This window comes from Aythya marila, assembly GCF_965140915.1.
Source record: "Aythya marila genome assembly, contig: HAP1_HAP1_SCAFFOLD_192, whole genome shotgun sequence".
NCBI lineage: Eukaryota > Metazoa > Chordata > Aves > Anseriformes > Anatidae > Aythya > Aythya marila.
Window position 1 is genome coordinate 297,077 of NW_028137141.1, and position 22,131 is coordinate 319,207.

The 22,131-nt window shown below is 46.6% G+C and overlaps 1 pseudogene across 1 annotated transcript in view; it reads left to right on the forward strand.

Moving 5' to 3' along the window:
• The window catches only part of LOC309891179 (zinc finger CCCH domain-containing protein 11A-like), a 46,458-nt pseudogene extending 24,994 nt beyond the window's left edge, over positions 1-21,464 (forward strand). The window contains exons 10-14 of the transcript in view: positions 16,994-17,119; positions 17,343-17,419; positions 18,128-18,320; positions 18,961-19,130; positions 21,456-21,464. The product of the transcript in view is annotated as a zinc finger CCCH domain-containing protein 11A-like (transcript). The remainder of the gene's footprint in view (positions 1-16,993; positions 17,120-17,342; positions 17,420-18,127; positions 18,321-18,960; positions 19,131-21,455) is intronic.
• Positions 21,465-22,131: the final 667 nt, after the last annotated feature.

Sequence of the window (22,131 nt, forward strand, 5' to 3'; positions counted from 1 at the left end):
GGACTTTGTAGAACAACTTAACTGTGGGACATCACTGCAAGGGAGAGGAAGCTGGTACAAGAGTTGCATACACTCTTGTCCTACTATAACTGCTGCTTTTTCCTTTGCTAGAGGGAGCAGGACTTTCAATATAAAAGCTGTCTATATTTGTGAACCTAGCTTGCACTTAGGATTGCTATGTGTCTGAGGTTTCCCTTGTCCTGGATTATTACTTACTGTAGCTCTTCGGTTTCTTTGTTCCTTTGTATGGCTTGTTGGTAGACAGAGTTTACTACGTGGAAAAGATTCCTGAGAATCCAGGCAATGGCGGTGTAATTGTGCTGGCCAAATGCATTTAACTGTGTAGAAGGACTGTGGAAATGATTAGGAGAACCTGGATTTTTCCTGAGGCAGAGCAAGACTGTATCAGTTCTCTCTTCCTTTTACTCTAGGCAACTTTATGACATCTGCGAAGCCTTCGGGTAGGAAAGTCACTTTCCCCAAGAAGAAGGCACTGAAACGTAAGGCACCTGGGAGTTACCCCTCTGCCGTAGCAGCTGTGGAACTACAGACTGCCTTTGATGCTGACATGATGGGACCTCCAGCCAAAAAAGCAGCCATGGTAAGGCCAGGGGCTAATGCAGAGATGGATCCCTTGTTAAATTTCTACCCTCCTCTATTTGAAAAGGTGGAAAACTCAAACGTTCTGCAGGCCTTCTGTTTCCTTTGAAATCCAGTAGCTGTCTGCAGGATGCTTGTAGAACCCTTCTGTATTTATGAGATGAATGGCACTCTTTAACCGGTACTCTGATGCTGTGATTTCTCTGGTGGGGGGGATTTTGTCCATTAATGCCATGTTCTTAAAAGACACCAGATCATGAGTAACCTCCAGGTGAATGTGAACTTTCTTCAGGAGCACCTTGGTTTTGTATTTTGGCCACGGCTCCGCAATGCCAGAGGAGAAGCAGTGTGGAGGAAAAAGCTATTAAGGAATCTTTTACCCATGTGTCATAAATACTGTTTTGCTGCTTTCTAGGGTGTTCCAGACGTGCCGGAGCACGTCCCAGCCATCAGACTTGAAGAAAATCCCCAAAACAGGTGACACCCCCAACTTGTTCTTTTTCTTAATCAGTGTATATCCCCAGGGAAACATAAGTTCTGTCACATGTGGGAAAAAATCAGGGTTCTGAGATAATTGAAGCCAAAATCCATCAAAGGAATAAGTCACCTGAAACCACGTTCTAGCAGCTAGCAGGATTGCTTAATTAGGCTTTCTTGAAATGCTGCAAGTCAGCACAGCTTTCCGGTGACTTCTTGGGTTGTCTGAATACCTGAACGAGGATGAGGTGAAGTTCTACTTCCTCGTGAGGTGATAGATGATGAGTAGTGTCCTCTGCCTTTTGGTCCTCAAGAATGCCACCTCAACTCCAGGTGCCCTGGCTTCACAGATAAACCCCCAGACTGAAAAATGTACCTGGTAACGCATCGGGCTCCAAATGTAGCCCTGGTTTGGTTGATAACAATCCCTGTGTAAGATTGAAGCATAGGAGGGCTTGCCTACAGTTTTAAGAGCCGGTTTGCAGGAAAGGGATTTCCCGTTAAGAAATGGCATATCCTGATTGTTCTTTCTTGCTCTCCCAAGACCTGAAGTGCGTCTTGGAAGCCCGGAAAGATTTGAGGAGCAGATGGAGATGGATCTCGAGAGCTCGACCTCAGCTTCTTCCCAGCTAGAAGAGGCACGGACACGCCGGCTGAGTTCCACAGGGAACGCGCCCTTATCTGCGGATGAAGATTTTGAGAAGCTACTTTGGGAAATCTCAGGAGGCAGACTGGAAGCCGAAATCGACTTAGACCCAGGGAAGGACGAGGATGACCTCCTCCTTGAACTCTCCGAGATGATTGACAGTTGAACTGCGTAGTCCTATGGTATAATTAAAAAAAATAAAATTAAAAAAAAACTGTTCTTCTTGTTGGATACCCCGAGGTGATCGTTTTTCTAACTGAGGCTTTGCAATGAGACTTAAAGCACAGTCCGAAGTGGTAGAAATTGGCAGGATCTGCACTCAGTTGTCCTAAATTTCCCTGCTGGTCAGAGTTAAGGTCTTGTGCATCCGTTCTGTAAGTATAGGTGGTTACCTTCGATATCGAGAGGACAAAGCACTTCTTTTGGCACAGAAAGATCTCCGTTGGCACGCCATGGTGGCTGCAAATCAATCTTCTGATGGAGCGATGCTCTGAAGGCTTAAACGTAAAGCTTCTTCCTTCCTCCGCCCTTGGCACAACTCGATGTTGGGCACATTGTGAAGCTTCGGTGTTCTGATTTCTCGGACAGTTGATAGCCAAATCCTGGAGTTACTATGTCAACTCTTGACTTTGACTCGTGTATGCCATTGTTTTGACTGTACCCGTGTCAGATGATGAAGCTGTAGGGGTTGGAGGGAGCAGAATCGTTATTCCAGTGTGTTGTGGACCAAACTTGCTGCCAGGAGTGGGGGTGGGGGTCAGCCCACCCAGCCTTCCTTTCAGTTATCAGGGAGGATCAAATGGTGAAAAGCAGCAGCTCTGCCATGCGGCTCCGCTACCCCCACTCCCTTCTCTTGTGCTATACCAAAGTTCCCCCAGGCTTTGGTTGGTGCTTTTTGCCTGTGTGAGGACTCCGGGGCGAGCAGTCGGGACTCTGCCGCAGTCACGGGGTCGATGAAGGGTTGTTTAAGTGCCTCTTGGTTTTAAAACTTGCTCCCCTGAGCTGCTGGCTCTGCCGCCTGCTACAGCAAATGTTCGGGTGCCATCAGCATCGCGCTTGGGCGTGGGCACTGACCCTGCGGAGGACAGAGCTGAGATTCGGGTGTATTGTGTACCCTGCCACCAGCCATCGTTTTTTTTCCCCTAGCAGATCAATTTTGAATTATTTTCCGAACTTTTCGCGGCACGGTAGGCACTTCCCACTATGATTTGTGAAGCTGTGGGGGCCCTCAGGCATTTGCTGCTGGCAGAGGAAAAGCGCTTGTCGAATTTGTTGTAAATACTTAATGTTTGGACAAAACCACGCGTCTCTGTGTGTGTGTGTGTGTGTGTGTGCTGTGACGCCCCGGCCCCACCAGGGAAAACGTCCGCCGCCGAAACTGCTGCTGGAGCTCACGCAGGCCTTCATCGTGCCGAAGGACTTCACGGGGACTTCTGCCGGCTCAGAAATGGGGGAGAAAAAGCAAACTCAGGAGGAGGAGAGCTCAGAGACTGCGCCCACCTGCCCTCGCTTTCCCTTCACCCCAAGAAGCCCTGTTCTACCATCAGCCTTCGCCTCTTCTGCCTGCGGTGCTGGGAGCGGGAGCGGCGAGGCGGCAGCAGCCATGGCGTACCGCGGGCAGGGCCAGAAGGTGCAGAAGGTGATGGTGCAGCCCATCGTATCCTTCCTGCGGCTGGGGGGTGCCGGGGAGGTGGGTGGGGGGCGGCTCGGACCTCAGGGGGCTCGGCCCGGGCCTTGAGGCCTTGTCGCGGGGCCCTGAGGCCTCGCTGTGGGGTTTGGGGCCTTGTCCCGAGCCCGGAACTGTCGTCCCCGTGCTGAGCCCTTAACGCAGCGCCCCAGAACCTCATCTTCCGCTCCCTGCAGAACGTGAGTACCGCGGGGAGGGGGCGGGGATGGGGATTTGGGGGGTGTGGGGGGAGTGGGGAGGGTCTGGGGATTCCCCTCGGTGAGTTTTCGGCTCCTGGCCGTGTCCCGGGACGGGTTTGTGGGGGATGGAGAGCTGTGCGGTGTGCTGGTGGGCACAAGGAGCCCGGCATTTCCCCCTCGTGTAGCCGGGCGTGCAGGGGTGTTCCCTTGTGACTGGAAACGTGTTCTTCACCAAACGTGTAGTATTCACCCGATGGTATAACGCTCAAATGTCAGATTGCACATTGGAACTGCCCCTGAGAGTTGCTCCTCGGAGCGTTTGGGAGCTGTCGTGGCTGTGGCTAGCAGGTATTTCTGAACACATGAGAGAACAAACCTGCTCAGTGTTTGTGGCCCGCCTTACTCTCCTCCTTCGTTCTGCAGAGGTCGAGGATCCAGGTGTGGCTCTATGAGCAGGTGAACATGCGGATAGAAGGCTGCATCATCGTGAGTATCCGCACGTCCCCATGTTACATCTTTCATTTTGCCTCATTCACAATCGTGGGGTTTGGTCAAGAAAAGTTATCACAAGGAAAAAAAGAATTGTACTTGTCTAATAAGTAGTCTTCGTTGTCCGGCCAGGATCGGTAAAAATCCCTGCTCGCCGGTAACTAGAGCCCTTCATAGACCAGCGGGGGGCGGGGGAAAGGGCTCGTGCCCGGCCCGGCTCCCCTCCGCTGCCCGGAGGGGGACCAGGCTGCATCCCAAGCCCTGTGGGTCGGGGTGCCCTTCCTCAGGCCTTGCTGGGCCCTCTGTCCGGCTGTCTGTCCGTCCATCCGACCCTGTGGCCAGCTGTCCCACCACCCTGCCCCGGGCTGCCTTCATGGGGGGAAGGGGAGGGGAGAGGGGAGGTTCTGCTGAGAAAAAAATGAAAGATTTCCCCCTTAACGGGCGCCTTGCGAGTTCTTTCGAGTTCCAACCTTCTGCCTTCCTTCCGTAGCAGTGCCTCTAAGGGGTGCGCTGTAAGGCAGCCCTCATCTGGCGCGTTGCTCCTCCGTTCCCCCAAGGAACTGCCTTCAGGATCTGACTAACTCTGGATGCACCCGGTTGTCGCCTTAATTTCTCCTTTAGCTTGCTGAAAACAAGCCGGTTGGGTGACCTTTTGCGTTTCTCGCTTAAAATTTGGATCGAGGAGGTCTGTGTTTCCTTACGCTGATGTCCACGCTGAAGGTGCAGAAGGGTTCCGTGCTGTTGCTTGGGTCAGCCTTGTTGCCAGGTTCGGAATGTTTAGCCTACCGGTGCTTCGGTGCTGTTGGGCTGCACTCAGAGTGTGAGCTCTGGGCGTTATTTCTCAAATACTGCGTTATTTGAGCGTACAGACCCGAGAGATTCTGCGGAGAGGTGATTTAAGGCACGTCAGAACCACCGCTGCGGCGTGTGCCAGCGTCGGACGCCCGTTCGAGTGATCGGGCGGAGCAGGTGAGTTGAATTTGGTGCTGGGTGGCGAGGTGGTGTTGGGGGAAGAGCTAGGCTAAGGAGAGCTTCCTCTTGCTCTGCCCCTTCCCATCTCAAATGGCCGCTTCCTGGGGAGATGGGTTCGTTGGGAGGTTAACTACAACGTCACAGTGAGGATGAGGAATCATCTTTAGTCCCGTAGGTATTTGCTGCCAGGCCGCAGCGTTGATTTCAGAAATTGTATTTAAAAAAGGGAAAAGAAAGGAAAGATGTATTCTTTAACATACTCTCTTTTCTCGGAGAGTAGATGGAGGAGCTTCAGCAGTGCCCTTCCTCCGGAAACGATTCCCAGTGTCTGCTCAGACACTGAGGAGGAAAATGGAGGAGAGCCACCCGATAGAAATAAAGGAAAGAAGGGGTCATGGATTAAGGGAAAAGCACTACTTACAAAACTGGTGCTCTCTAAAAACGGGTTAAGGGTTTGGGACCTGCAGGTGCTGCCTACACCTGTGTGCGTTGCAGTCGTGCCTGTTGCCACTGAGCAAAACGGGGAGAGCTGCTTTGTCGAACGCGGCGTGTTAAAGCACGTGCCACTGCCTGGAAGAAAAGCACGGACTTCCCTCGTGTGGGCCTTCTTCCCTAGCGATCTGTGGTTTACCTGATGGTTTCCCATAAGCTGAGAATGTTTAAAAGAAAAAAAAAAACAAAAAAACAAAAACCAACACCAACGTTGAGAGTGGTGAGGCAGATCCTCACCTGGGGACTCAGAATCAGCGGTGACATCACCATGCGAAGCATTGTGTGTGCTTCGGGTCGGGGCTGCTGCGAGCCTCGCAGCGGGGAGGGAGAGCGGATCCGGGGTGCCTCTGTGTCAGCCCTCTGCCCTGGTGGCTTCGTGAGCACTGAGAGTTTGACTCCTGTGTTCCCAGCTTTCGCTTCCGCACCTGCGGTGTGGCAGAGCCAGCGAGCTGCTTGCTCAGCTGGAGGAGGAAGAGGAGTGACCTCAACATTGCCGAGGTAAAGCACAGTTACTGAAAAGATTTGGCAAAGATGTGGGTTGTACCAGCGCGGCTGCTGCAGCTGCAGCAGATCCTGGAGCATTGGAGAAGATAGAGAGGGGTTTCTTTGTGAAAAGAATGCTGTTCAAAGTGTTTTCATGCCAGAAATTAGGATAAACGCCTCTGCTGTTGGACATCCTCTATTGACCTGGCCCATTGGCATTACAGCGTACCTGGCACGCTGTTTGTATTAAAAATATAAAAGGTATTTTAGTCAGGGCAGGCCAGAAACCTGCCTTGGCACTTGCACATCGCAGCAATGCTTACAGACCCTGCATCCTGGCTGCCAGGCCAGGATCTAAATCCGATGGTGCTGTTGGTAAACTGAAGCTCAGGAAGCGCTTCTGGGTTTTTCTGTCCTTCCATGTGAATTTTTACCCTGTGAAGATGGTGTATTAAGCTATTTTCGTAACAACAAATAGGTTTAAAAGCAGTTTCAGTTTAACATCTACACGCTTGGGTGTTATTAACAGAGCTTTGTATACTGAGCTGGTGCTTGGTAGGAGAAAAAACATCAATCTTACCTGGGAAACCTGGACCCCCTCAGCTACATACTGCTATGAGGAAACTCAGATGTAAGAACACACTTAAATAACACCTCACCAGAGCTGTTGTGCTCCTGACCACCAAAGGCACCTTTTTCCAACACCGTCGTACTGGAAGTTGATGCAGCTGGTTCCATCCGTAACGTGTGACTGTACAGTGCTGTAAAAGAAATATGTTTTCACAGCTTTGGAGAAAGTGAAGCAGAGAAAACCACGCATAACCACTGATACCTGGACCCCAACCTGCCACAGGCTGACGGTGATGCCCACTGGATATCTCCTGATACCCTGCTGCCTTCTGACTGCTCCAGCAGAAGTCCCGTTTTAATTAGCCAGCAGGTCCCTCTGAGGGAGGGACTTTGCTAAAACTCCTGCCGTAGGAAGTATCCTACGGGAGCCAAGTTGCTAAACTGATGTGTGGTTTTCCCTTAAGCCCCTCACCCCTGACTTTCCAGCTCCTGAGGACACTGCCAACGTGTGCAGTGTCACCGTGTGCCATCTAGGTGCCAGCTGCCATGGTTTATATATTGTAAAATTAGTGATTTGGGACTCGTGAGCACTGAGGAGAGGCTAGCAATTGCTTAAGAGCTTTCCTTGTGTCGCTCTGGGGCAGGGAGATGGGTGAAATATCTTAGGCTTGAAAGTGATTCCCTGCAGAGTGACGTGCTCAGATCTGCACCACAGATCTGTCGTTTTGGTCACCTTATTAGATCCCTGCTTGAGAGGTTGCTTGCAAGAATCGATTCCTCTTCACCTTGCTGTGTCAAGCTAAAGACAAATCTGTGCCGAAGCACTGTGTGATCAGACGAGTGCCTCAGTTCAGGATTGTTCTTGGACAGCTACAGAAACAGCAGGACGATCAGCGCCTTCAGGAACAGATGAATTTGATCTTGAGGCTGTCGTAAAACAGGTCCCTGAAGTCTGAAGACTCTTCAAATAGTTTGGGCCAGCAAGGAGCAGCTGTACGTGGCGGCTGCGCTAACTCGGGGCTCCGAGGCTCAGAGAGCGTGGTGAAAGGTGACCCCCAGCTGGCTGCTGGAGGAAGCTGAGGCAGCGTTCAGCTCTAAGCTTTGCCTTCTTGGCTGGCATCTTTGCACTCGTGCTGTCAGTGGGTGTTGAGTGTCCTTCCCCGCAGCCTCAGAACGTGCCCTCAGATGTAGGCAGCGTTTAGCAGCTAGAATTCCCTCAAATAGAAAGAGTACAAGTTATGCGTTTTCTGCTTTTGCTTTGGAACTCTTAGCTTGAGGTTTTCCTGCAGGCCATGAGGTTTCTTGCAGCAGCAGGGATGAGTTGTGTTAGCAAGAGGCTGTTCTGTGCTTCGACTGTGGGAAGATGAATGGTTACGTGTGCACCGTTAAATATAACTTGACACCTAGCACACCGCACTTGCAGCCTGTGGGGTGCTTTAACAAGCAGGTAAATCAGCAGAGGCTGTTTTGCAGCCGGGGTGATGCTGGGTGATTAAAAAGCAGGGGCAGAACAAGGAGTTTCTAGTGTTTGTTCTTGCTTGTCATCCGACTCTCCACTTCCACAGTTCTTTTAAAAACAAAACAAAACAAATTAAAACAAACAAACAAAAAAAAAAACAACAACAAAAAGAAAAAAAAAAACAAGGGGTAAGCATCTTAATAACTTTATTACAAATGGAAGGCACAAAACAGGCCAGCAACAGAGAGTGTCCAAGAAGAGAAATGCTTTGTGCTTTATAAACAAACAAGGCAGTACCCTTAGGTGGGTGTGATAATCCTCCTCTAATGCGTTTTTGGGGTGCAAAAATAGATTTGTTCCTTTCTTGCTCTTCTCTGCAGGACAAAGGCAGAATAGGCAACTGCAAAGTTAGACCAGGGAGGTCAGTTTGTTCCATACTGAGAAAGACAAGCCTGTAAAACAAACTAGACAGATTTTCTTTGTACTATTCATCTTCCTTCAGCAAAGGCAAAGCTTATGACACTTGTTGGTGTGTATTTCCAGACCCCCAGCTACTGGCACTGTAGCGCACCTCTAATTCTTTGGTACAAAAGGTTCAAAATCTCTTAATGCAAAAATGTTACCAGCACCCTGGAGCAAAAAAAAAGAAATCTAAAACCCTTACCAACTTCTATGACAGACCTGCTGAGTGCACCAGAGTTACTCATTTTTATTCAGGCTTTCAGGGGCAACTTCAGCTGGTTTAGCGCTTGGATTGCTATGTTGGCAGATGTCAGTTTAAAAAAAAAAAAAAGCTTTTGAGGTCCTTTTTAAAATGAGACTGCTTTTTTGGAATGTAGGGCTGCAAGGTATCGTTGGTTTTGCTTTCTTCCCATTCCTTAGACCAGATCCATTCAGATTCTGAACAGCGTTCCCGGTGTGTTCAGGAAAATGGAAGGCAACAAGCAAAATGATGAGCTCCTTGGGCAGTCAAAAGAGCTAAATCTGGAGAGTGTTTTGAGTCAAACTTCCATGCTAAGGAGCACCAGTAATTGTTAGAAGTAGCTGCAGAGGAACCTGCATGGCACTGGGTGTGTTTCTGAAGGTGCTAAAGGTCCGAAGTGACGATTCCTATCCATACTAAAGAAGAGAAGGAAACCTTGCACTTAACTACTGTTTTTATTCCCTTTGTCCAGCAGTCAAAAGCAGTAACTAATATGAGAACCCAACTTTTCCTCTCTTTATTTTAGATTTGGGAAAATTCCCTGCCAAAACAATATTTCCTGGAAAATTCACTAGTGTTGGTGTGAGTAAAAGCTTCCAACCTTTTATTATTAATTTGTAAGAACTATTTCATCCACTTTTGTCCAGAAGAGTCAGAAATAATTTGCACAGAAATGTGCAGCGTTTTAATGAAAGGATTCAGAATCACTCTAATTTGAACTTTATCTGGTCTGGTTGCAGGTTTAGTGACATTTAGTGTCTTTAAAAAAAAAAAAAATCAAAATTTCTGACTTCATATCAGAAAAAAGAAAAAAAAATGCTTGTGGCTAAATAAAATCTGTTGCAGCTCTGCTCATCGAAAAATCATTGGCTGTTAAATTGGACCTAAGTCGTCTTCTGTAACCTTTCATGATCCTGCAGCAATGGATGATGATGGATATATGGATTAGGGAACAGCACGTGATGGCAAACCTGTGGCATTTGCTACAGCGCAGAAAGAAAAACCAAATTGCTTCCAAAAAATCAAATTAATTCAAAATCCTTGGTATCATGCAGCCATGCCACTGGCAAAGTGAGCATTCCCCTGCCTCTCAAAGCTTGCTGTACCCTTGATCTGCTGTCTTGCTGCTGTTAAGTGATTGCAACTCTACGAGTTGTTCTCGATATGGAGATCATACAACATCTACTGTGCACGCTTGTGTGTATAGATATGTTTATCCTGTATGCATGTACATCCGTATGCATATTTGTGTGCTGGCCCCCAGATCCCTCCTGTTACAAAGCATCGGCCTCGAAGGCACACTCATCAAAATCTTTCGTAGAGCCTCCATTTTTTTCTAGTTCCCTCAAAATGAGAGAATTTTTACGCGCTCTCTGTGTCGAAAAGGCAAAAATTCTGATTTTCACTGTCGCTCTCGCTAACTTTCTCTCACTCCCTCCTCGTGTGTGTATAAAGACAGATGTGTGTATGCGTGTGCACATCTGTGGATTTAGATGCACTGGTATGTTTTTTGCTGTACAGGTAATAAAGACGGGGAAAGGTTTTTGTGTTTTCTTAATAGGTGAAGAAATCTTGAAGACCAGAGATTGGAACATGCTGAATTTTAAATTAAAAAAAAAAAAAAAAAAAAAGTTCAATTGTCCGGCTGTGGAAGATGGAGCCTCATTTTTGCAGCCACTTTGAATCACGAGTTCATCTCTAAATGCGCTGTTTTTTTTTTGTTTTTGTTTTGTTTTGGTTTTTGTTTTTTATTTTTTTGAAGAGCTAACTAACCGTGGCTGCATCCAGTCTGAGAGAGCATTCAAATGGACTTGCTTCCTCTCTTAGTTATAAGCTGTTTAAAAGCGCATCCTATGTTTGAATTGTGGATGAGAGGTTCCCTTGGCAAAGTGAGGAGGAAAATTCTTCCTACCCCTTTATTATTAATTCACGGATTCAGTCTTGGTTCGGCCCACAGGAGCAGTTAACTGGAAGCCTTTGAAGATCGATAACTTTGCTGAGGTTGTCCAGGTAGGTGAAATCGAAGACCCACAGTGCCTGGAACGTGCTGTTTAATGCGTCCTAACTGTGTTCTAGAGAAGTAATTTGTAGCCATAGTTGATTACTGACTTGCATGTATCATCAGGTGGTTTTTTAAGGAGTGACTCCGTTTTCAGGCTTCCAGATGTGCTCCAAGTCATATTATTGAGGCTGTGGAAGAGAACGCTTGCTGACAAAGCTCCTGGCAGCTTTACAGAACTTGAATATTTAGTTAGTTCATGTCACAGCTGATTTCAAGGCTTTGCTCTCTTCGAGAGACTGATAACTTGATTTGATTAACTGAAGAAAGCTGGAAAAATGTTCGTTCCTCGTTATTTTTCACTTGTTACTTTCTTTCGGGTTCCTTTTAAAAAGAAGATTTCACCGATCACAAGCCAGTAGAAGACTTTCAGCCCAAGCAAGGGTGAAGACAGCTGTCTCCAAGAGCAGAGGAAGTCCCTGTGGAGAGAACCCGAGCTTGTTAGCAGAACTCGTCGGCATGTCTAAACAAGGAGACGATTGCTACTTCTATTTCTATTCTACCTGTACCAAGGTATGGCTGGCTTTCCTTTGCTTTGCTTTTTTTTCCCCTTTTTTCAGGAAGGAGTAGATTAGGAGGAGGAAGCACACTGGTCTTTGGTTAACTTGAGAACCAGATAGATTGTGAATTCAGTTGTAGCACCATTAGGCAGCAGCATGGCCATTTTTGAGGCTGTACTCTATTTTCCTTGTTGGTTTCCTTTTGGTTCCAGGGAGACAAATGTGCCTACCGCCACTGCGAAGCTGCTCTGGGCAATGAGACGGTCTGCAAGCTGTGGCAGGAGGGTCGTTGTTTCAGGAATGTCTGCCGATTCAGACACATGGAAATTGAGGTGAGTGCCTAACGATGTGTTCTCAAAATAAATCCACAAAAGCATTTTTCAGTGCCGTAGGTGTACTGATTGTGCTTTTGCAGGATAGATTCGTTTGCTTCAAAATCATACTGGTTTCTGTTACCAAGAGAGGGGGTGGGAGGAAGCAGAGGGAAATAAAATCAATGCCTTAGGTATTTCTTAGCAAGATATTTTTATTTTATTTTTTATTAGATGCTGAGAGTTTTCTCAACAGATGCAGAATAGCTGTTAAATAGACTGCTAAAACCTGCTGGAGCAGGGGGGTAATAAACAGGCTGTTCTATCCTCATGGGAGCAGGCTTGATAATGAACTATCAGGTCTCTTCTGACCCACAGATAAGGCTGTTGTAGCTGCCTGAGGTAGGAAGTGGGGAAAGTTAAAGGTGCAGCAGAACTAAGTCTCCAAGAAGTAGTTCTAGACAGGGTTAGCCTAGGCAATTTCAGATGTTCTTTTTCCCTCTGAATAATCCTCGTATAATCCTAGGTGTATTAGTTTAACCCCCCCTCAACTGATGTCTGAGAGTGCCTGTCTTCTCAAACTGAGTGATGACCAATCTAAATGTGCATAGTGGTTACAGCTTATGCAAACTTTGTGAATATGCCCAGAAATACTGCACTTAACTGAGAAACTGACCTTTGGAATGCTGTTTCAGCACTGTGTTGTGACAGCTGTCACGATCTGGAGCTGTGCATCTCTTTGCAAGCCTCAGGTGCATGTTATCACGAGCTTTTCTTTCCTTCTGTCTTCAGAAAAAGCGCAGTGAGATTCCTTGCTACTGGGAGAACCAGCCGGGAGGCTGTCAGAAAGCCAACTGTGCTTTTCATCATGCAAAGGGACGTTACATCGATGGACAATTCTTACCCCCAAGCAAGAGTGAGTTTAGGTCCTTTTTCTTTAAGCGCTGAAGAATTAATTTTGAGTATTACTTAGTGGGTGCCAATGCTGTAGGGGGCGTCAGGTAACTGTTCATTTGTGAGGGCAGGAAAAGGTCTGCAGTCATAGGTGTACTGCACCGAGTGTACTGCTGGTGTTTGTTTTCTGCTTTCGTGCTCAGCTTCTCTTTGCTTTGTGTGATGTTTGCCTTGCAGTTTGCTTCCTGTTGTTTCCTCTTTTGCTGGCTGGTAGGGAGATGTGTTGTTGTTGGAAGGGAAATCATTGTTCACGGTGTAAGCAGTGATGGGATGGGCAAAAGGAGATGCTGAACTCGTTGTCTGTGCGGGTTATCTGCCTTTGCTACCATCTCTTTGCATTGTGGTCAAAGTCTTAAACTGCCATATTACCGATGATCCTCCTCTTCCTCTAGCTACACTGCCAAGTCCGCCTGAGTGCGCGGACGATGATCTGAAAGTGGCTCAGATGTCACTGCAGCAAAACAAACTTTCTGTCCAGTCAAATCCCTCTCCACAGCCAAGGGGGTGATGAAAGTGGAAAACTCTGAAAATGTCCCAAGCCCTACACACCCTCCAGTTGTAATCAATGCTGCAGATGATGATGAAGATGATGATGGTGAGCATGTTTTGGTTCTTGGAAGGAATTTGTGCTGTAAATGATTGTGTAAATCTTTGGTTCTTGAAGGAATCTGTGCTGTAAATGAATGTGTTAAATCTTTGGTTCTTGAAGGAATCTGTGCTGTAAATGAATGTATAAATCACAGATGACCTGAGGTCTGACTAGCGATAGGGCAGGCAGTCTGGCCAGGTCACTGGTGGCTTTGTCTGGCAGTCGGTGGACAGAAGCTGAAACGTTGGAGGAAAGCTTAGAACCACTCCTGGCTTTAGCTGGTCTTTTGTGTAAAGTTGTATGTGAAACTAGGAAGGAAATTTGTTTTTTCTGTCTGAAGAGCAATGTGTTGTGTAGTAGTTAAAGCTGCAGAGAGAATCTAGAGTCCTAGATGTTTTGTCCTAGTGTATTCTACTTAGGAGTTCATCAGGTCAGTGTAGCTGTTTAGAAACAAACAAACAAAAAAAAAAAAAAAAAAAAAAAAAAAAAAAAACAGCAACAAAGTTTTTTATATGAACCATGGGCTGAAGTGTCACTGCATGAGCTACGTAATCATGACCAATCTGGTCTATGCATAACTGAATCGATTTTTGCCCTTCAGAGCAACTTTCTGAGGAAGGAGAAGAAACTAAAACTCCCGTCCAGCAACCAGCTGCGGAAGGCAAAAATGGATTACGGGTGATTTCCACTCGGAAAGGCAGTTCTACTACTACTAAACAAGGTATGCCAGCACCTTAGTAGGATAAATCAGAAGAACTTGACAGTTAACTCAAAAGCAGCGTGGTGTAAAAACACAACAAAATGTAGGGGTGCTGAATGGAGTCGGTTATTTCCACGATCTCATTTCTGCCATTAATACCATCACGTGCCCATTGGGTCAGAAAGGTGAACTCCTTTTCTTTACTTTTGGAGAACAAAACAGGGCCACAGCATGGAGTTTAAATGGCTGCACGTGCAGCCTTGCAACCACTGCTGATAAGCCATATCTAACGATAGAGGGATCTAATATCGTGTAAATGGATGAAAATTAAAACTACATTTTGAACCCTGAAGGATGAAAGGAGGGGCAAAATGCCATTGGTTCTATGGCTCTTTCACTTGTGAGGAGTGTTGACAGGCTTTATTCGAAATACTTCAGAAAGTTCCTGAGCGCTAAGAAGCCTGAGGACCTGTGGTCCTCAGTGAGTGCCTCTAAGCCTGTCTCACGAACTGTTTCCTGTTTTCAGAGGGCAATCTGAATTTTGGAATAAAAACACTTGAGGAAATCAAATGGCAGAAGATGAAGGAAAAAACTAAGAGACACGGTGGTGAGTTAATATTGCCTACTTTCTTATCCTGTTCACGGCAGGTGATGGTGACTGGGAGCTGCTTGAGGGACAGACTTCCATTTTTAGCTGGGGGCATAAAGCAACCTGATTCTCAGCCAGCTGGTATTCTAAATGGGAGTGCAAAGGGCAACCAGAGGCAAATTAGTCACCTCTCTTCTTTACATGCTCTGCTTGCTGTATTTTTGACAGTAACAAATCATTTAAAGTTTTTTGTTCTTTGTGATAGTTTTTTATGTTGGGTAAACTTCCTTATGTTTTGGTTGCTCTGAACAGAAGGTTCTTCGAGATCTTCTCTTCGTCCCGTTGATTCTATGATTTTTCCTGCTCCAGAAAAGGAAAATGTCCGGACAGTGGTGAGAACTGTGACACTGTCTTCCAAAAAAGGTAATAATGAATGCTTTTGTTTTGATTTCATTAGTCCTGAACTGGAGGGTTAAGCAATACTTAAAACAATTCACCCATGTTAGCCTTCTGGTGCTGCCTTGTGTTCAAAACGTGCTTTTATGCTTAAAGCCCCTGGTTGTACTGGAAAGATTTGGTGCTCAGGTTAAGTGCAGTGGCAGGAGAAAAAAAAAAAAAAGTGTCAGTATGCAAATAGGGGGGTAACTGAAAAACAGAAGAGTAACGAGAAGAAGAAAGAGCTGTAGAAGACAGTGCTATATAAGAAGCAATTTCTGAAGCATTAAAGAGGCTGACAGTGGCAGGTGTGGACACAGTATGACAGGTGTTTGTGTATAAATTGTTTAGAGCTGTGCAAATGCCTTTTAAAGGGAAAAAAGTGTGGAAGTACTTTTACTCGTAGACATTCACCTTAGAAAGGAATATTTCTCAGCATTTGTACCTAATAATATTCTGCTTGCTTATGCAGCTTTGTTCTGCACAAAGTATAGCTGTCAAGCAGACTCAGATTCACTCTCTACTATCTCAGCTGGAATTTGAAGCAAGCACTGAGACTATTAATATTTTTTTTCTATGTTAATTATAGTTAAAATATGAGTTTATGTGGTTTAGCTGTCAAAAGAGTGTCTGACTGGGGTTTGTTGGACATGGGCTAACAGGATAATATTTCTGTTGGCTACTGGTTTCTGTGAAATAGAAAAAAAAAATCCCCTTTGTTTTAGGGGCGGAACCTGTGGTTCGAGTAGATCTTGCTGATAGACAAGGAAAACGGAAAGCCTCCACGGGTAAGAACTTTTTATGAGCTGTTACGTAGGTGCTGCCTTCTATATATGACTGCATTAAAGAGTATTTGTGATGTATGAAAGGAAAATACATTGCAGTGAAGATCTGTGTTGACTGCAGAAATGGCAAAAAAAAAAAAAAATCATTTAGCAGCTGAAAGGCAATTCTATGAAAATATGCTTGAAAAAGAGAAGCTTATTGTTGACTGTTCTCAAACCTTCCTGCAAAGAAAAGTCCTTACAATATTCCTTGTTTTCTCTGAAGATGATGTAGGCAGCCTTCCAGTGAAGCGCAGCCTTGCTGAAAGGCTGGGGAAGAAGGTAGAGGCTCCGGGAAATGCTGACAAAGCACCCAAGAGAGAGACAGGTACTAAACGGGCATCTGGATTGGATTCCTGGGTTTCGTATTTAGTCTTTCTGTTTGTCCTTTTCCAGTGATGTTTCTTTTTGCATGTTGGCTGAGGTCGTAATCACTGGGATTCAAGGTTCCCTTTCCTGCCTTGTTTTGAAATGTGAACCTGAAGTTGACATTATGCAGCCTCCCTAATTCGTTCTTTTTCTGTTTTGCAGTTCGAGTTCCCAAGTCTCTGAAGGACAGGCTGGGATTACCTCCTAAACAGACCAGTACTGAGAGAGGTAACAGCTAGATCTTAAATATGCTTTCTCCTCCTTCCTTTCCACGAACTTGGACTGCTTTCATACATCCCTACAAACTAATTGAAACGAAAACAAAGATCTGACGCCTCTTGCTTGAGTGCTGAAGCTCTTCTGACAGCCACTATCAGAACTCTGGCTCTAGGTGTGTGTTTATTTTCTGCTTGTGCCTTGTCAAGGTTTTTAGCTGCTTCTGTGAACCGTTAGGTACAATTAGAATAGAACCACTGCCAGGAGCAGGAATTTGAAATGCAGTCTGAACAAGTAATCAAGTAAAGCAGCATTTCTGTGTAGCAGTTCTCTCTGGATAGGGCTGGTCTTCAAAATACAAGTGGCTCAGAGGAGGAGGAGAATGTTGTTCTAAGGATATTGTTCTAAGATGCATTATTGGGAACGCTCAAGATGAGTTTTCCTTAGTGCTCTGACAAATTCTGGAGACTTAAAATATTGCTGGACTCTCTTTAAATGTTGGTGCTTCTCCTCATTTCTTGATGATGACAGGGAAGGCTGCTAAGCCGATGGGAGAGATCCATGTGAAAACACTGGAGGAAATCCGTCGTGAGAAAGCTCTTCAGAGACGCGAAACTCAAGCCAAAGCCGAGGCTGAAGGGCACGGTAAAACTGAAGATTCCAGCGCAGGGGCAAGAGCTGCTCGTGCAGGTCGCATCCAAACTTTCTCTGAAGCCTTGTCTGAAAAAGAGAATAATCGCTTGGTAGAAGAGAAGAAAGCACAACCCGGACCTGCCCCAGCAGAGCAGAAATCTTTATGGAGCACAAAACTAACAGGTAATAAGATGCTTTAATGCCTGCCCCAGTGAGGTGCTTCCCATATTGAGCAAGTTCAGTTTGCTCAGGATCTGCTTCATGGATAAATGCTGAATGGCTTGCACATCGTAGCCTTTCTCTCTCTCTCTCATGGGACACAAGGAAATAAATGCACAAAGGAAACAAGTACCCAGCTTTCTTTATTTCTGCCCTTGACAACACTTTTTTTTGTCTTTTTTTAAAGCACCTGAAAAAGAAGAAAAGAAGGCAGTGGAATTGAACCGGCCTTTTCCTAAACTTTCCTCTGGACCTGATGTACGGGTGAGTCCTCTGTGAAGACACACATACATTCGTACAATTTCTGATAATTCTGACAAGTTTTGTTACTCACCGTGTGCCACCCTCTTGAGTGTGTTCTTACCCTTCAGCAGCTGGTAGGAGCTGCAGTGCAGTCTAAATCCTGTCTCCAGCAGCATTTCCAGACAACTCTGTAATCCTCAAACTTGGAATCAGTCTGTTTATACCACAGCAAGAAAGAAACCCTGTTAGCACCAGCTGAAATCTACACAGTTAACGTGGAGGGAATTCTTTTTGTTCTTACTGACTTGATCTGTCAGACATGAAGGATTTCATACAGAAGGCCAGAGTTCTGTGTTCAAGGAAATCAATCTGTCAGTGGATACTGTATAGGGGAACTTGTATGACTTTCTGCTGCTTAAAAAGAATGTGATAAATAGATGTACAGCAGAACACCCTAGCTGTTTAAAGAAGCTTGCCATAGTGGATATTGCAGATATGTGAGACTGTGTCCATAGTAAAGCATGGCTCTTGTTACAGAATGCAGAATTTTATGGAAAAAAAAAAAAAAAAAAAAAAAAACAACAGTAACCTGAACGAGATTAATATGCTGTTCCACTTCAAGACCATTTTGGAGGGATTGCTGATCAGATTTTCTTAACGGAATCTCCACGGATTTTTTTTTTTTAATTTTTTTTGTCCTCTTCATGCACTACTTTTCTTTCCTTTTAGCCCACTCAGCAGAGTGGAACTCGTAAATGTCCAGAGAAGAGCTTTGAAGAGAGACGGTGGGAGAAGTGGCAACAGAGAGAACAACAAGAGAAGCTTCGGAAGGAGGCAGCTGCTGTCAAATCTACTGCTGGCTTCTTTAATACTGAACCAGCAGGGAAAGTGGCAGCTCAATTTCAGGGCCAGGAAGCTAAAAGTAAGTGTTGAAGGTTAAGAGTTACTTAGGTTGTCTTCTGAAATACAGGCAGAAGATGCCAATTCTCATGCTGTAACTCTGGCTGGGTGCATTTTGCCACGCAGTGCTACGAAGCGAAGGGTGTACTTTCTTTTTCTTAGTTTGCTTCTTTTCCTGCCAGCCAGATGTTAGGTAAGGAACGGGAGACTAGAAAATGACACTACAAATGTGGACTTTGTAGAACAACTTAACTGTGGGACATCACTGCAAGGGAGAGGAAGCTGGTACAACAGTTGCCTACACTCTTGTCCTACTATAACTGCTGCTTTTTCCTTTGCTAGAGGGAGCAGGACTTTCAATATAAAAGCTGTCTATATTTGTGAACCTAGCTTGCACTTAGGATTGCTATGTGTCTGAGGTTTCCCTTGTCCTGGATTATTACTTACTGTAGCTCTTCGGTTTCTTTGTTCCTTTGTATGGCTTGTTGGTAGACAGAGTTTACTATGTGGAAAAGATTCCTGAGAATCCAGGCAATGGCGGTGTAATTCTGCTGGCCAAATGCATTTAACTGTGTAGAAGGACTGTGGAAATGATTAGGAGAACCTGGATTTTTCCTGAGGCAGAGCAAGACTGTATCAGTTCTCTCTTCCTTTTACTCTAGGCAACTTTATGACATCTGCGAAGCCTTCGGGTAGGAAAGTCACTTTCCCCAAGAAGAAGGCACTGAAACGTAAGGCACCTGGGAGTTATCCCTCTGCCGTAGCAGCTGTGGAACTACAGACTGCCTTTGATGCTGACATGATGGGACCTCCAGCCAAAAAAGCAGCCACGGTAAGGCCAGGGGCTAATGCAGAGATGGATCCCTTGTTAAATTTCTACCCTCCTCTATTTGAAAAGGTGGAAAACTCAAACGTTCTGCAGGCCTTCTGTTTCCTTTGAAATCCAGTAGCTGTCTGCAGGATGCTTGTAGAACCCTTCTGTATTTATGAGATGAATGGCACTCTGTAACCGGTACTCTGATGCTGTGATTTCTCTGGTGGGGGGGATTTTGTCCATTAATGCCATGTTCTTAAAAGACACCAGATCATGAGTAACCTCCAGGTGAATGTGAACTTTCTTCAGGAGCACCTTGGTTTTGTATTTTGGCCACGGCTCCGCAATGCCAGAGGAGAAGCAGTGTGGAGGAAAAAGCTATTAAGGAATCTTTTACCCATGTGTCATAAATACTGTTTTGCTGCTTTCTAGGGTGTTTCAGACGTGCTGGAGCACGTCCCAGCCATCAGACTTGAAGAAAATCCCCAAAACAGGTGACACCCCCAACTTGTTCTTTTTCTTAATCAGTGTATATCCCCAGGGAAACATAAGTTCTGTCACATGTGGGAAAAAATGAGGGTTCTGAGATAATTAAAGCCAAAATCCATCAAAGGAATAAGTCACCTGAAACCACGTTCTAGCAGCTAGCAGGATTGCTTAATTAGGCTTTCTTGAAATGCTGCAAGTCAGCACAGCTTTCCGGTGACTTCTTGGGTTGTCTGAATACCTGAACGAGGATGAGGTGAAGTTCTACTTCCTCGTGAGGTGATAGATGATGAGTAGTGTCCTCTGCCTTTTGGTCCTCAAGAATGCCACCTCAACTCCAGGTGCCCTGGCTTCACAGATAAACCCGCAGACTGAAAAATGTACCTGGTAACACATCGGGCTCTAAATGTAGCCCTGGGTTGATTGATAACAATCCCTGTGTAAGATTGAAGCGTAGGAGGGCTTGCCTACAGTTTTAAGAGCCGGTTTGCAGGAAAGGGATTTCCCGTTAAGAAATGGCATATCCTGATTGTTCTTTCTTGCTCTCCCAAGACCTGAAGTGCGTCTTGGAAGCCCGGAAAGATTTGAGGAGCAGATGGAGATGGATCTCGAGAGCTCGACCTCAGCTTCTTCCCAGCTAGAAGAGGCACGGACACGCCGGCTGAGTTCCACAGGGAACGCGCCCTTATCTGCGGATGAAGATTTTGAGAAGCTACTTTGGGAAATCTCAGGAGGCAGACTGGAAGCTGAAATCGACTTAGACCCAGGGAAGGACGAGGATGACCTCCTCCTTGAACTCTCCGAGATGATTGACAGTTGAACTGCGTAGTCCTATGGTATAATTAAAAATTAATAATAAATTAAAACTGTTCTTCTTGTTGGATACCCCGAGGTGATCGTTTTTCTAACTGAGGCTTTGCAATGAGACTTAAAGCACAGTCCGAAGTGGTAGAAATTGGCAGGATCTGCACTCAGTTGTCCTAAATTTCCCTGCTGGTCAGAGTTAAGGTCTTGTGCATCCGTTCTGTAAGTATAGGTGGTTACCTTCGATATCGAGAGGACAAAGCACTTCTTTTGGCACAGAAAGATCTCCGTTGGCACGCCATGGTGGCTGCAAATCGATCTTCTGATGGAGCGATGCTCTGAAGGCTTAAACGTAAAGCTTCTTCCTTCCTCCGCCCTTGGCACAACTCGATGTTGGGCACATTGTGAAGCTTCGGTGTTCTGATTTCTCGGACACTCGATAGCCAAATCCTGGAGTTACTATGTCAACTCTTGACTTTGACTCGTGTATGCCATTGTTTTGACTGTACCCGTGTCAGATGATGAAGCTGTAGGGGTGGGAGGGAGCAGAATCGTTGTTCCAGTGTGTTGTGGACCAAACTTGCTGCCAGGAATGGGGGTGGGGGTCAGCCCACCCAGCCTTCCTTTCAATTATCAGGGAGGATCAAATGGTGAAAAGCAGCAGCTCTGCCATGCGGCTCCGCTACCCCCACTCCCTTCTCTTGTGCTGTACCAAAGTTCCCCCAGGCTTTGGTTGGTGCTTTTTGCTGGTGTGAGGACTCCGGGGCGAGCAGTCGGGACTCTGCCGCAGTCACGGGGTCGATGAAGGGTTGTTTAAGTGCCTCTTGGTTTTAAAACTTGCTCCCCTGAGCTGCTGGCTCTGCTGCCTGCTACAGCAAATGTTCGGGTGCCATCAGCATCGCGCTTGGGCGTGGGCACTGACCCTGCGGAGGACAGAGCTGAGATTCGGGTGTATTGTGTACCCTGCCACCAGCCATCGTTTTTTTTCCCCTAGCAGAGCAATTTTGAATTATTTTCCGAACTTTTCGCGGCACGGTAGGCTCTTCCCGCTAGGATTTGTGAAGCTGTGGGGGCCCTCAGGCATTTGCTGCTGGCAGAGGAAAAGCGCTTGTCGAATTTGTTGTAAATACTTAATGTTTGGACAAAACCACGCGTCTCTGTGTGTGTGTGTGTGTGTGTGTGTGCTGTGACGCCCCGGCCCCACCAGGGAAAACGTCCGCCACCGAAACTGCTGCTGGAGCTCACGCAGGCCTTCATCGTGCCGAAGGACTTCACGGGGACTTCTGCCGGCTCAGAAATGGGGGAGAAAAAGCAAACTCAGGAGGAGGAGAGCTCAGAGACTGCGCCCACCTGCCCTCGCTTTCCCTTCACCCCAAGAAGCCCTGTTCTACCATCAGCCTTCGCCTCTTCTGCCTGCGGTGCTGGGAGCGGGAGCGGCGAGGCGGCAGCAGCCATGGCGTACCGCGGGCAGGGCCAGAAGGTGCAGAAGGTGATGGTGCAGCCCATCGTATCCTTCCTGCGGCTGGGGGGTGCCGGGGAGGTGGGTGGGGGGCGGCTCGGACCTCAGGGGGCTCGGCCCGGGCCTTGAGGCCTTGTCGCGGGGCCCTGAGGCCTCGCTGTGGGGTTTGGGGCCTTGTCCCGAGCCCGGAACTGTCGTCCCCGTGCTGAGCCCTTAACGCAGCGCCCCAGAACCTCATCTTCCGCTCCCTGCAGAACGTGAGTACCGCGG